The sequence below is a fragment of the Paralichthys olivaceus genome, chromosome 3 (assembly GCF_024713975.1).
Source record: "Paralichthys olivaceus isolate ysfri-2021 chromosome 3, ASM2471397v2, whole genome shotgun sequence".
NCBI classification, from domain to species: Eukaryota; Metazoa; Chordata; class Actinopteri; order Pleuronectiformes; family Paralichthyidae; genus Paralichthys; species Paralichthys olivaceus.
The window spans coordinates 11366511-11381496 of record NC_091095.1 but is presented as its reverse complement, the minus strand read 5'-3'; positions in this window follow the sequence as shown (position 1 = coordinate 11381496).

Here is a 14986-nt window from a genome sequence, read left to right as displayed (position 1 = left end):
TTTACCTGCCATTATATGGGCCCAATTTAATTCTTATTACAATCCCTGAATTTGTATTATTATATTCTGTTGACAAAATTGGGGAATAATCTTTGTTAACAGGTCCTGTTAAACTCTGAAAATCCTCTTTGATTGTCAGAATACTACAGGTTTCATTGAATGACTGGAGGGTTTCCTGCTGAAAGAGATGGATGTTTACCAGGTCTGTGTGACCGGCTCTGTTTGTTTGGTCAACTGATGCAACAGGACTGTTTGCAGATATCAGCACACGGTGCCGCCATCAGTACCTCTGCCACACACAGAACTCTGTGCCCTTTGGTGCAAAAAAAAAATATATATCAGTCAGAGCTCACTGGGCTAAAATATTTAATGTCCATATATTTCTTACAGCTTTTTGAAGGATCTCAAATAAGAGGTTTTTCTTTATGATTGGTTATAGAAAATAAGATCTAATGAACATCGGGTTTGGGCCAAATCACAATTTTGAATCATAACAAATGGGATGTCAGCCGCCAAAGTGATAATGATAATGATTTCCTCCTAACTAAAGACTGGTTGTCCTAACTACCCCTGGCTCTGGTGCCGACGCTGATTCGGCCAGATGGTGTAGAATTGCAGAGAAAAGACGATGCCATCAAAGGCTGAGCACAATTATAATGGCACCATTATGTTCCATTTACATCTCTAATATCCTGTGGGCTTTCAAGTGCCGCTTGACAGGAAGATTGCAAATCTGGCATGCAAACGTCGAGATCCACAATCACCTCCTGTTGTCTCGCGGATCAGGACATGCCGACCTTGTGTTGACACGACTTCACCAGGTAATATCAGCTGGTTGGGAAGCATTAGTGAATGACTGGTCCGGTAATTCAGGGGAGGAGGGTTCAGCCATCCCCTCCTCTGCTGCGCACTCTGTGATTGTGATGAGCCTCATTAGGCACAACTATAAGAGTCGTCTGAGAGTATAGCTGATAATATAATCATGGTTAGAGACATTCCTGTCCAATTACTACATGTTGAGGGCAGAGAATCAGTCAATGGACAAAGAGACTGTACAACCACATAAAACCCGGCAATTTAACAAGTGCAGAAAATAACTGAGTTTGAACATGGGGACCTTCATTAACATCACATCTGATGAATATGTTTAATTTTGAAAATGTTACTAAAGCCTATAGTGTTTTAGAAGATGAGACAATATGCCGTAAAATGTAATCTCTTTAAAAGTCCTGATTTTTGGCATTACTACCTGGGGGCATAATCCTTTGGAATCCTTTGGAATGCGTGTGTGTGTGTGTGTGTGTGTGTGTGTGTAAGAGCGTCAGCACTAGAGGACAGTATTTACCAGACATTAAAATATGCCTGGCACAGTGCTAAAAGCCTGGCACTGGTGTTTGTTCAGTTCACAGAAAGGGTTGCACACTGGATATTGACATTGTGAGGATAAATAAACATATGGCTTGGCACGGTCAAAGCGCTCCTGCAACTCTATGGCCTGCAGAACACAGGCACACTTTAGAGTGTCCTAATACAATTTCTCTTTCTAAATGAAAACTTACAGAAAACACGTATATGCTTATTAAGGATGTAAGAAATTGTAGAAATCTCAGGACACTCTCTGAAAGTTGATCATACGTGTTTGGTAGAAAACAAGAAAATCATAAAAACCATTAAAGAAAATGGTTTATTTCCTAAAATTTTTAGACAGTAAAATGAATATTTGTAGTAAAACTGAGCCGCTAATCAGATTGTTTTGTCCACCAACATTCACAATCTGTTACAAACGTCCTCCTAATTTGAGAAACATCTTACATGCAGGGAGGAATGTGAGTGCATGAGGGCGGTTATATCACTGACTTTATCTAGTGGACAAGCCTGCACACAGACCCTTAAAAGACACCTCCTGCAGGCTCAAAATCTGACATGATGCCCCCTGTTAGACCTCCACTGAGCTCTCCGCCTCCCGCCCATTCATTTCACCACCACTCATGTATCTCTGACGTGATTAATAATCATGGCGCTCTGCGTGCAAGCAGTTGTGCCATATTTTCATAGAAAGATTTAAATGACCGATTTGAAAGTGAGGCCTTCGTTTAAAACATTAATATCATCTAGTACCAGTCAGTACTATCAGGATATATTGATATCAGAATCGGACTCTCACAGGATGAACAAACCAGTCTAGTATAAGTAGGATATTCAATCATAACACTGATGCCATATGTGTGTTTGTAGCTCTCAAGATTTCAAATCAAATATAATTTATTGTTCGCGTGGGGACATTTTTTTAAGCCAAAGTGCTGCAAGAGCTGCAGAACAGTACATTATACAACGAACAACAGCAAACAGCACACAAGTACATATTGTGTAAGACCCAGAATAACAACGCAGAATAGCAGTGAGGGGAATATTGCACCTGCCCTAAAAACACTAAAATGATATAACTCGTAAAAACCAGAGAGTAAAGCGTGCCAGACAAAGTGCAAAGGTTATTGAGATACATGGCTGAAGCCAGATGTTTCCTCATTGAGGAGTGTGATAGATGTTGGGATGAATGAGAGCTTGAGGCGGTTGGTTTTACACGTTCAGGCTCTGTAACGTCTGCCTGAAGATAACCGGTCAAATTCAGACAACAGAATTTTAAAACTTAATATAACTTGAACTTGGGAAATAATGCTCTGGGTGGTGCAGTATATATGAAGACACAAGAAATTAGAGTTGTACAATTCCCTCAAATGTTGAAGCAACTTTAACGTTTTGAAAGTTGTTGTTTTTTTTATTCCATGCTGGAATAGACCTAAATTCCCACAACCGTGAACAGGACAGGCAGAGCAGAACATTGGTGGATTAGTACATTTGTAATATTTGCACTGACATGCTGACTAAGGGTGAAACCAACCCTAACAGATTTATTTCAGTTCATGTCCTGCTGGATTTGATGGAACCATCTGATGATAACTGAATCGACAAATTAGAGGTGATTCAACAAGTTGATAAGACGTGTTTTACTAGAAGGTTTTGAATCATGTTATTTTCCTTTATTACTCTAACATGTTAAACATGTTTCATATTTTGAGGAGAATTTGTCATTATAGTAGTTTCTGTTCTACATGTAAAAACATAGAAAACAATATAAAAAAAAGGAAATAAAACAAAAAATGGTCCATGTAAGAGTTCAGATTATCAACAAAAGACAAAAAACACAGTCAAGACCACCCCCTCCCCCCTTCTAAACCAGTAGCTCCTCCCACACTGCTTTATAACATAATAACAGAAAATTATAATTAGTTTTTATCACCAGAGTATTTACAGTTCCTGGGACTAGTTATATTATCATAAAAATGTTCCTTCAGTCAAAACAGGTTATTTGTGGCAAAAAAAAATAAAAAATCCCACGAACAAGAAACATAATTAAGAAGCTCACATCACAACCAAACTATTTAATGAATACAATTATAATGTCCTTTTTTTTTTACTACACAACCCATCGATGGGTGATGATGAGGTGGAAATTCCACAATGAATAAGGGAGAGTTGATAAAAAGTTTGCATGTATGTGAGGATAAAAATAGCAAGTGTTCAGCCTTGGTTGTGCTTCTGAAACGATGTGGGAAAGAGGGATGATAATGAAGTTTAGTGCGTGTGTGTGTGTCTGTCTGTGTGTGTGTGTGTGTGTGTGTGTGTGTGTGTGTGTGTGTGTGTGTGTGTGTGTGTGTGTGTGTGTGTGTCTGTGTGTGTGTGTGTGTGTCTGTGTGTGTGTGTGTGTGTGTGTCTGTGTGTGTGTGTGTGTCTGACCTACAGTCACTGATGGAGCTGCTCCGTCACAGGGTTATTTTAAGTTCAGGAAGTTTACTATTTTTTAGAATCATCCATAGCACAGCCTCACTGGCTGCTGTTTTTAGAAAACCTCTGCACCTCCTCGGGTTCAAAGAGAGTTCAATACCCTGTGAGGCTGTTTAGACTCATAAAACTTACTCAGTTTACTTCTTGAATAGGTCGAGCTCACAACAAAGTCAGACGAGTAATCGGGGAATTTGTTTTGCAATTTTGACTTCTGTGACTTATTCCAATATCTGTTTTACACATTCGATCAACATATTATACCTTTCTGTAACCCTGAAGAGGTTTTCTAACCACACCAGAAGAAGAAATGGAGATATCATACTCCGAGGAGGCATGACAAAGCTTTTAGTGTTCTTTGTGCCAAAAATTCTGCCTGAATGTGATAATCTCGGACAGGTCACCTTGTAATCTGGGACACTTGTATTAGGCTTTACACAGAGATTAAATCACCTTGCTTTATCCATTCAAAGCTCAATATTACCACTTTTTTAAAAGCATTATGCTTTTCCATTTAATAATATCCATTTTAAACATTCTATTAAAGGTGTATCACATTTTTATAAATCAATTAAAATTCAATCACCAGCAAGCAACAATAACTAATAATTAATCATTCAGTAATTCACCATTCTAACAAAGAGGTGAGAGACTCATCATCGATCAGCCCATTGTCTTCTCCAAATGTTTGATGAATCAATGGCTGCAGACCACAGGACAGACCCTTCAGTGCAGTTTGGATCATCTCTTTCCTAGAGTGATGAGAACTGATTGTGGACTAAGGACAGATCAGATGTTGACCCTACAACATTGGCTGCACCTTCACCTCCTGCTGGAAGTTGATGATTTGACATGGGACTTTGAACCTGGAGAACTTTGCAGCACCTCACAGCTTCACAGTCTTGGTTTCCTTTCATCATCCTGGTTTTCGGCTGCAGCAGGCAGGTGTTTTTCCACTTTTAAAACAAGCTCTAAAAACCTGCTGCACACACCTGCTCCGCACCACACAGCTCACACACAAAGTTACAGACTGGCTGGTGAATCCAGTGAAGCAATTAGCAGCTACAGAGCCAAGATAACGTTTCTCAGCAGAAACTAAAATCAAAAAGACGAACGAATGCTGGACTTGCTTTGACCAAGGGGACAGAAATGTGAATCCAAACATTCTGCTGGATGTGTTAATAAACACAAATATTTGCTTGTGAGTTATCAACTAAGAAAAACGTGTGTACATGTATAATTATTTCCTCTTCTACCAAAATCTTTTGATGCAAAAAAAGGCTAAATAAACTAAATATAATGGACAGTGATACCTCAATCCAATGTAATGTTAATTCAGTGTGCAAGGGTGCAACAAATATATGCACAACAGAATGTGTGTTAGAGAAGGATGTTGCATTCACAAAAAAAAAAAAAAGTATCTTATCTCAATATTACAAGAATCATAATTACAGACTTTGGATCTCCTAATTATGAAAAAGGGTTAAGGCGCTTCAACCATCACTTTTTGATAAGACACATTATAGACTTTCCTAATCATATAATGAATATGAGCTTAAATAACAATTATGTTTTCAGAAAGATTAGTCTGTTTTGGAAATGTTAAACATATTAAAACTATTGCTTGACGTCGGGTGTGAGGTTTGGATGAAGTGAGTTAGATTTTGGAGTACAAGGTTTCTTTTGACATTATTTGTTTGTGTGTCCACTGACAGAACTACTAAGATTTTATTTTTTAGATTTTGTACCATTGTTGATCCGACATTGACCGCTGGAAATCTGAACAACCTGATCATTCTCAGACAGGGTCGGACGAGGTCTATAGTTCATGTTCATGTGAAATATGTTGTAATCATGAGATGGGTCAGTCAAATTTCCCAGAGGTAAGGTCTCTATCTTTTGCTTTTGTCAATGCAATGTCCCTCTGTAATACGTACAATGTTTGGTTGAATTATCTAGCTGGTCAAATATCAATAGTGTCTTTATAATACAGTCTATGGTCTTTTCACTATCACAAAATCCTCAGAGCTCACATCCATACTGACTGCAGGCTCAGGACGTCGCAGAGATAAGCAAAGATTACAAGGAAATGTGACAGACAGTAGCATCTCTAAGACTTTGATTTTTGCCTTGAAGGAAATTCAAATATTGGGGAATGTAAGTGTTCATGGAGTAAATAAACATAATGTTTACTTCCATCAATTATTTTGGATGAGACTCCATATGCTCATCACACATTGGGCTCATTGCTCCTGTCGTATTCGTGAGTTAAAGACTTTTCCCAAACGTGCCTTGTCTTGTTTATGGTGCCACGCTGTGTAACATGTCCTTATCAGAGCAACAGAGGCAGTTTTTTTCACATTCAGAGCTGATTGGATAAACATTCACTTGGTAGACTTTGCATAATCTATTGATGCCCCAACACAGTAATTCTGTCTGACAGCACAGCGGGCAAAACACATCACAGATCTAAATATCCATTACTCTCGCTGCCATCAGTATTATAGTTTGGAACCTTTTAACAGTCAAACACAACGGACAGTTTAAGATGTAATTCAATTTCCACAAGAACACTTCAAGACTCTGACTGTTCTTAGCAAGGTGTTGACACAGGCAGTCAAATAACCAGGAGGGGGCACTGTTGGTCTTAGTAGTGACGTAAAGAGTCTATTTGTAAAGCCTTCTCTTCTATTTTTGCCACTTGTGAAAATTTTATGTCTTCCTGTACAGATCAGTGCTATTCTCCTGTTCCACCCGTTTGGCCCAGAATTCCTGATACACCAAAAAAAAAAACGGTCCCATGTAACAAGGTGATCTCACTTTACCAACCATGGATAAAATTTCACATCGAATATATTGTGATGTCCCTTTTTTACGCAGAGCATCTTTTTCAATTCACTTCAGTTAAGCGCAAACATTTTAAAATGTATAGATGTTAGTTTGCCATGAACTTTATATGAAAATACAGAAAGGAATGTGGAAAAATTAGCTTCCCTGACACAGTGGTCTATAGAGAACAGAGCCACAAAGTAGATTTACAGTGTGGACAGTCAGGAATATGATCGGGCAGGACATCCATCAACTTCCAGGTGCCGCCAAAAGATAAGACCCCCTACATGATCTCCTCTCCAGAATGATGACAGAGGAGACACCACACATAACATACAAGTGGCCGTACCAAGCACATCACTCACACATCTAGAAGCAGGAAACAAACACAGAGAGAGGTAGGAGAGGAGAGAGGTAGGAGAGGAGTGAGATATATAAGGAGGAGAGAGATAGATAAGGAGGAGGCTGTGACAAAGATCCAGATCGAGAACATCTGGAATGAGCCCACAGAGAGCCTGAGTGAAAGGAGGAGAACATCTGGGGATAAAGTGAGAGAGAGATACCCACAGTCCAGACGTTCAGATTCTTGAGGGAATAGACAAAGTGTGTAGCTCTTTCTTTTCTGAAACACAACGACACTGCTCAGAGAACCTTGATAATTCAGCGACCAGAGACCGTGTTGGAGCCACCGTCAAGTAGCCACCAAGACTCATGCGCTGTCTTATAGGATCTGTGTCTATGGCAAAAAAGAAGGCCACTGATCCTCCCGCCTGTGAAGAGCTGTCGCCATGGCAACCTCACGGTTTATCAAGGTTTAAGGCAATGAAGGGAGTGAGTGTGTGCTTGTGTGGTTAACAATCACACACACACACACACACAAACAGAGTTAGGAAAAACATAAGCACATTATGAGACGTGATGAGTCCAGTTGACAGAATCAGAAGTGAAATTGGGCCCATATGCTGGAGCGGCCGTAATGATTGCACCAGGCTGGTTACATCATAGTTAGTAAACATATACATATAGTGAAGTGAGCAGGTGGCAGAGCGACAGTGTGGTTAGAGATTAGCTGCCTGACTGGAGGCTCACAGCTCTGATCCCTGCAAAGACCAAAATTTACACAGTGTAACACACCGACGCTGTGGCTCATTCTGCCATAACATAACAAGATGCAATTAAGAATTTCTTACAGCGCTAATGGTTAGCCCATCGCAACCAAGTGCCTTCTGTAGAGAAATTACAGATAGATCAGCTTAGAGATAAAGCTCGAGTCAGGAGGGATTTATTTTAGCTTTGCATAAAGATGGAGTGCAGAGGAAAACAAGGTTCTGACTAATCTGTTAAAAAATAGCCACCGAATGCCTCCTAAGCTCTTGTATCAACTCACTGTTGTTTGTTAATCCATACATAAAGAGTTATGTCGTAAGGATTCTCACAATGTACATTTTTTGAGAAATGAACCAATTGAGACACTGCTCAGAAAAAAATTGTAAGAACATTGAGCTCAAAATAAAACCTGTTTGTGTACAGATTAACAAATACATAAAATATTGAATAATGTATAAAATATTTTATATATAAAATATATTTTTTTAACTCATTGATTCTTAACATATTATTAAACATAAACAAAAGGTCAGAAAATCCGCCTCTATTGTATCGCATGTCCTTAATTGTCCAAAAGAAAATCACATGAAGGCAGCGTATGTATCATTTCTTCCGTTTTCTGGGGTGAATAATGACTTTAATTTTTTATTTAATGCATTTTTAACATGAGACCAGACTGCATTTTCTTTTCAATCTTGAATCAATCACATATAAAATGAAACAGAAAGTTGTCATTGTTGAAAGACTCTCCTGCTCTCCTCCCATCTATAGAACTGCATTGGAGGATCTAAAAATGCTTAGAGCTAATAATGCTGCTGTCAGTTTACAAATAATAATAGAAGGGATCTTCGGCGCCTCCACCAAGGCGAACACCCAATCTCACCACGTTGAAGAAAGCAAATAAAATCCTACATCCACCTGTTTTTCTGGATTATCGTGCCGTAATCCTGCTAACAGACAGAAAGCAAACAGCAAAGGAGGTAATTAACTGTTATATTTATATTCTTTGTCAGAGGTAAGTGACTTTGATGGATAACACCACCTCTGAGTGCAGGCACTGTGTTTCTCCATTGGTGGATAATATTGACTGGCTGCAGGTTGTGCATCACCTTAATCACCTTAATAGTTTCAATGAATATTTCAAATGCAAATGGATAGAGCAGGCATGATGCACTGTGATGGCTATTTACAAACTGTGACAAGCCAGACGCCATATTGTGTATGATGAAGCCATAAATGTGCTCTAACAGTCAACTTCATTTGATACACTCTTAATGAGAAGTAGCATAATAAATTATTGCGTCACCATGTGAAGTAAATAGGAGAATTTAAATTTTTTATAACCCAAACTCTTTTGAAAATAAACCCTGAAAGATAATCTGCAGCGTGCTTGGCATTAGACTCAGGTCTGCTGTCATGTCTGCTCTAAGTGAAGTAGACTGATTACAGAGTCCATGTTATGCTTCTTTGAAATGTTTCTTCTTCTGTCAGACAGGCCACAAGTTTGATCCACGATGAAGCAACTACTGAATGTATAACCAAGAAATGTTGCGCCATCATTTATGGTGACCAGAGGATAAATCTTAATGACTTTGGTGACCCTCTGACCTTTTCCTCTGTCTACAATGAGGTTGACATTTGTGATTTTAGTGTTTGATTGGATTGCTCTTAAATTTGCTTCAGACATTTGGGTTACCACAGGATTAATTACCTCCACCAAGAAGGTTATGTTTTCACCCCGGTCCATTGGTTGGTTGGTTGTTTTGTCAGCAGGATTATGAAAAAACTGTTTCACATAAATCTTGGAAGGACTGGACAAGAAAGAACCCATTGAGGCAAAGATCTGAACGAAGGGGCGGATTCAAGAGTTTTGTCACTTTCCTTATAATTGCAACTTGGGCATTTGTTGACATTATCACTAATCTCTAAAGGAATAATGCATGGATCTTTATGAAAAAGGTTATATGTGCTTAATTGAATTTAAGGGGAATGTTGGACCTTGGTGGAAGTATGGTGCTCTACTGAATGACATTCTAGTTGTAATAGCTCTCATCCCCCGGACACTCGACATTGCAGTTGAAAATTTCACCTGTTCAGAACTTTGGAGTATGCCTCCAAAACTTAAAGCAGTCCCATAACCCACAGCTAACAATCATTATAAATGACATATTAAGAAGAAAGTTGCGGTAAATGATTGTTTTTATACATTAGCATTTTGGCTATATGTCATTCTGAGTATTTTGATAAAAACACAGCCTGACAGACCTGCTGGAATGTCAGTTTTGTACAGTTTAACCAAACCACTTTTTTGAAGATGGGTTCATTGCACAGAAAGAAGCTGGTGACAGTAACACTGAAACTTTTCTCTGTCTCTGGTGTCAAAGAGCATTTCAGCACTTTGCCAACAGACAAACAAAGACATTTTGTTGGATTACACTGGAGTCACTTCCGGGTACACAACCACAGAGTTATATTATGCCACCAAAACAAACCTCAGTAATTGGACTAACTCTCTAAACCTTTTAAGAAAAGGCTCAGCTGACTGAGATTAAGCTTCTAGCTAGTGCATATAGTTAAAACCTTTAGCATATTGCATAAACAACACACAAGAAAAAGTGAACACACACAAGTCAATAAACGGCTTAAATTATGTTGTGCGTTCATGTTCAGGATTAATGGGCTTGTTACTAATAGACTTGGTGAAGTTACGTCTCTGCTTGTCTTCATTTATATTGCCCCCAGGCAAACATAATATGCATGTGATGAATCCTGTAAGATCTTACAAGTAATGTGTGTATGCAAGCCTTAACTGAATAATTGAATGTTTACCTTCTAATCCACTTTTCTGATCCAAACATTTCCATCAACCGCATCTATTGTGTGTTTAGTTTCAAGCTTTTACCACTTGTGTTAGTTTGATCATAATTTAAGGCACTTGAGGTGCCATACAGATGGATCTATGGTGTTCTTCAGTAAACTTTTTGCAGTTCCAGGATGAAGAAAACCTGCAGATTTCCAGAATTATGTTGAAATATTACGAGAATGAATTCAGAATCGAGAAGAAAGTCATAATAGTACAAGAATAACGTTACAGCTCAATGAGAAAAGGTTGAAGAAAATAAACCAAATTATTTTGCAAATAAGCACCAAAATGAACCCATTTGAATAGCAGATGTAACCAACTATGTGCAAAGTATTTCATTATTTGTGAAGCTCATGCTAATGTATAACTTATTGAGATGCTTCACATTCTACATTGTAATGAAGGCAACATGCTGATTTTCTGATATTCCCACTGTGACAGGTAGCCTAAAATTACAACTTTACAGTTTATTCTTGGAAAATTACAACCTTATTTCAAATAGTTCTTAGAGTTTTTCACTTTTTTTAGTGTTCCATTGTATTTCCCTGGTTTGTCCTTCATCACAGATTATGAATTGCTCTCAGACATTTCCTGTAAAAATGATTTGGCCTGATGTAAGATTATCCAAATTTTTACCAAATTCACAAATGTGACTTAAACTATATGTAGAGGGGAAAAAAACTATAATCCAAATATCTTTTAGGAGTACAGCTCGATAATCTGGAAAAACGGGCGGATTAAGGATTTTATTTGCTTTCTTCAACATAAAAAGATTGGGTGTTAGCTGTGGTGGAGGTGCCCGAGACCCCTTCTATTATTTGATACATCATATTAAAAATATTGCTAACTAAAGTGCAACCTAAAAATGTTGCCGTGCCATGATGCTGTTTCTTCTCTGTTATACATTTCAGAGCATTTATCATCACTGCTGGAAATAAAAGCCTGTGAGGAGACCAGCAGACTGACATTCACTGAATCCAGAGGTAATTATTACTTTCTATTTTTAGATCTTTCCAGGGCGTTTAACACTGTTGATCACACTGTTCTCCAACAGATATTACTTGGCACAGAAGCTACGGTTTGAAAATGATGACAGACTCAGTTTGATGTTTTTGGTTCATAGATTCCTTTCTGTCATTACAGGAGCTCAAAGGCTTTGTGCTTGATTCATTTCATTATTTTTATAGTTGATCTATGTCACAATGTGTGAGTGTTAATATCTAAAAAAAACGGATTAATTACTGTTTAGTCGTGCTAATGATGTTGATGCTTTTTGAACTTTCTAAGCAGCTTAGGTTCCCTTTAAGATTCTCTGTCTCAGATCAAACTTGTTTGCATTGAGTGGAAAACTTAGTCTTTGATTTGCTGTTAACCATTGAAAGATCTTAAGGAATTTCAAGAGATTAAGTTGATTTTCCTTTAAAGCTACTTATTGTACTCACCACCAAAGCTCATTTTAAACATCTTCGTTTTAGAGTATAATAGATTTGCTCTTTAGCATGTGTGTTTTTTGTCTTCAATAGGGTGTACATATACAGTATATAGAATAGCATGTCCTGCATGTCCACTATGTTCTGAACTTATTATGGTTTTTTATTATGTTCTGTTTATTATCTCTGTAACTTTGATAAAATTTCTGTCATTTTATGATATTGCTTTTAACCAAATTTTAAAATAATGGACAAAAAAAAGGATGTTTTTGTTAATAATATTATCAACTTGCATGGAGAAATGTCCTAAACCCTAATGGGGTAAAATAAAAATATATATTTAAGAAAAAATCTATTATGACTTGAAAAAGTGAAAATCAACAAATATCCGCCTCATAAATAAATAAATTTAAAAAATGGATACACACTCTCCATTTAAACATATATTTTTATACTGCTATTCCAAAAAGTAATCCAATAGATTCATCTACTTCCGTAGAAATGCTATTTTAAAATGGGTACTTTCATGAAAGCTATCCTCCTCTAAAATAAAATAAAAAGGCACATCCTTGATAAAAATGTAGTTCAATACATTTTCATATTCAGGCAAACATCTTCATGAGGCAATAGAAATGTTAATCTTGTGCCAAAAGAGAAATCCCATCAAGTCGTCTTCTGAGTAAAATGTTCAAAGCCAAACCCTTGGGCATTCTCTTGTTTATGGCCTTAACCTTTGCACTGTTGGCTGCTGTTAACCAGAGGTCACCTCCCTCTGAGGGATGATAACACTGATCAAGGCCAAGTGCTGAATCACATTTCATTATTTTGTAAGTGCTGCTGCTGCTGCACCTGGCCCTCCACAAGCTTAATTCTGTGTCTTGTACATGCTTGTACAGCACACCACCCCTTTGTTCTCAGGGAATTAATAGTTGCTGTTACACTGTTAATCTATAGAGACAGATTTTAAAGTGTTCCTTCCTTTGATCTGATGTTTTCATTATGATGCAACATGGAAATTTCTGTGCAACCTTGAAGATCTGAACAGATATCATAAGGGAAAATTGCCAAGAGGTGGAGAAAATGTGATTATTGCGACCAATTTCTGGGTTTCTCTGTGATGGTATGCAGAACTTGCTTGTGGGTACAAAAATTGAGGAGGATGTGGTCGAACGATGAGCAAACAATTTTCGCAGATTTCAATTGCATCATAACCAAAGGTGGTAGTTGATACAAATCAAATGCATTTTTATTTAATTCAGCCAATATCTTCCCACGCTCTGCGAGCTGTCTGTTTGTGTTCCCACAAAATTCTGTCCCTGTAAATGGTATATAAAAGTAGATTGAACTGAGCTACACAACATTACAGTCATTCAACAACAGGGGGCATTCATGCTCATGTGCCAGACAAAGGAAAGAAGAGAGTTTGGTAGATTTAGGATAGTGGGCAGAAGAGACAGAAAGTCTGGAACATGCTAAGTGATGCTGCTAATTTAGGGATTACCAGGGGAAGGGGGATCATACCCTTCCCTTCCGTCACAAGACATTTTGAATCATCCTGAGTTCTATAGCTACAAAGACCAACAACACAAGTTTGCAAGGAATGTTGATTCTATGGTAGGATGCATAATTTTAATGAGACAAAATTACCTTCTTTGTTAGTTCAACTTCAAACCTACACTCCCATCTGTCACAGTAGTTTTTTCATAACAATGTAAATTACTTTAATATAGGTTTTACTCACTCTTGTGCTACGGATGCTGTGTTTGTGTTAATGCTGTTGGTTTATGATGCTTTTTGAGGTTTGTTTGTTGAAGTATCCAATTCAAAATTCTGTAAGGTCCAATAGTCTCATAGAGGGGAATGCAGTCAGCGATGTGAGGGTTACAGGGAAATCTACAGGACAAAATCCCAAACAGTCAAAAACCAGGACAAGGGAGAAAAACAAACAAGTCAGAGGCAATCTCAGAAACATAAATAGAGATTAATACACAGGAGGGCAACACGAGAAATGAATGGTGGACAGCTCGACATGAAGTTCAGAGACAATGTGGCAGGCCAGTTGTGTGTGAGCAGGTGTATATATACTGGGTGAGTGATGGAGATGAAGGGCAGGTGTGGTGACTGCAGTGGCGGGAAACTGAACAATAGGAGGAAGTGAGACTGGAGTCCATGAACAGAATGAAATACTAAATAAAACAGGAAGGGAGAGTTCAGTACGGACAGGTTTTCACAATAAAACTCTAGAGCCGTCCTTTGTGTCGTTGCCTGGTTCATTGGCTGTTTTTGCCCCAATAAATTTAGGGTGGGCACAGCTCCACTAGGCCAAAATCTGTGAAATGGGAAACCTTGCACATGTGTAGTAGAAGTACAGCCTGTGGGGAGAAATCATTTCAAACCTTATTTTGAGGCAATGTCACTAAACTTGTGGCTCTCTCTCTGTTCATTTAGATAAGAGTCTAGTCTTGTTAGCCTGAAATAACTGCCGGCAGGCTTTGCCAAAATGGCTGCCAAGCTGCAAGACTCGCATACAAGGACTTTGCTGAAGCTTCATCGGGGACTGATTCATAACTCTACGTCCATCAGACAAATTCATTCACATTCTGCTTGAGATGATCTTTTCTTGTCACTTGGAATCTTTTTAGAGTGTAATTTGATTGATATACAAGGAACATCTAAATAAAATCTATCACACTTTATTCCACCATGACCTCCATTGCTCCACAGTTACCATGCGTTACCTTCCAGCCCATACACAACAACCTTTCCCCAACACCACATGTGAGCAAAGAAATTAGGCTGAAATGAAATTTGGTGTACTTATGTCCTTCACTGAACACTCTTCCCATGAGGCTCAATATTTGGAGGATAAAAAAGTGGCAAAAATGGATTAATTACCGCGGTCACTTTCCACTCGCAG